This window comes from Trichoplax adhaerens, genomic scaffold (genome assembly GCF_000150275.1).
Source record: "Trichoplax adhaerens TRIADscaffold_2 genomic scaffold, whole genome shotgun sequence".
NCBI classification, from domain to species: domain Eukaryota; kingdom Metazoa; phylum Placozoa; class Uniplacotomia; order Trichoplacea; family Trichoplacidae; genus Trichoplax; species Trichoplax adhaerens.
Window position 1 is genome coordinate 274,374 of NW_002060944.1, and position 1,345 is coordinate 275,718.

The window sequence follows — 1,345 nt, forward strand, 5'->3', positions numbered from 1 at the left end:
TTATTATGCAGTGAACAATGACATGAAAATGGACTTCATGAACGGATTGTTTCGCTATAGAAATTAGAGAAAAAGACTCGTAGACGTTACTGCACTTAGTTACTATAATAATTGCGTTGATTAATTTAACTCGAAGAAAGAAATCGATCTGTATCGTCCTTAAAGTGTATCGTAAATGTATAATGTATTCGCTAGCCTATTGTGCTACTATAAGGAAAACTGGAATTACAATGACCCTTGTAGTTATGTGGCTATGACAAGGATTTCAAACTGGACTTTGGAATTACGGCAGCCCAAGTAAACAAAACAGATCTGAGTCAAGCTTGTTCTGTTTTACTATTTGAAAAACAGACTGATTACTATAAAAGTGACATTGGAATACTTTTGTACTACATTAATTGCCTGTAAGTGATAAATAAAATCAATTCCAATTTTTCAATTACCGCCGTGCGCGATATCATTTATCGCTTATGTCCTCTATTTTTTGATGAATAAGGTTGTATTGATGATTTTTTTACTGCCCTTTCATATTTTCTTTATAAGCAGTTTGGGCATTTATTTTTACGGAAAACATTAAAAAGAATATCAAAATATCGCAAAGGTTAAAGCATTTATGAGCACTTTTCTTCCGGAACATGAAATTGTTGAAATTGTTTACAATTTCATGATCTCATACTAGAGTGCTTTAGAAATAAGATATCGTGAACTACTAGCTATGCACTTACAATTCTAATACTTAAAGTTGAACTTACCGATAAGGAAAACTCTTCCGATTTGTAGTGTAACCAGTCTTTTTTCCTCGAATTGCTGACATTCAAAATTTGCAAAATGGATCGGTCACTAAAATATGAATGGACCTCCGTATACATGGAACGTAGACATACGCGGATAAAAAGCCTTGATTAGCTCAATTTATACTTTTAAACCACCATCACGCGATGAATACAGTAGGTCATGATTTTACGGGGTTGTTATTAAAGGCTAGGCAAGTTTGTTTCTAAATAAAAAGTGGCGTACAAACTGTAGCCAAGAATGTTTATACAGTGATTATGACGCTATTTTCGACAGGAAAGTAGATGAGAGATATCCTAACTACAGTATAATGCAGCATTTTATACCGTAGTAGCGAATAAGCGATTGGATCTTTGAGCTATTACGTGTAAGTTCTAGACATAAAAGAGATTGAGAATAGAACTACAGTACTACGCCCTTCATTGTTTCATCCGACCTTTTAGCCGCTATCTATTCTCTTTTCTTTACTATGAAGATGTTTATGATATCGTTTCTGCTGTACCATGTACTAAACTATTTATGCACTCTACTAAATATGGTTTCTGTATGGCAT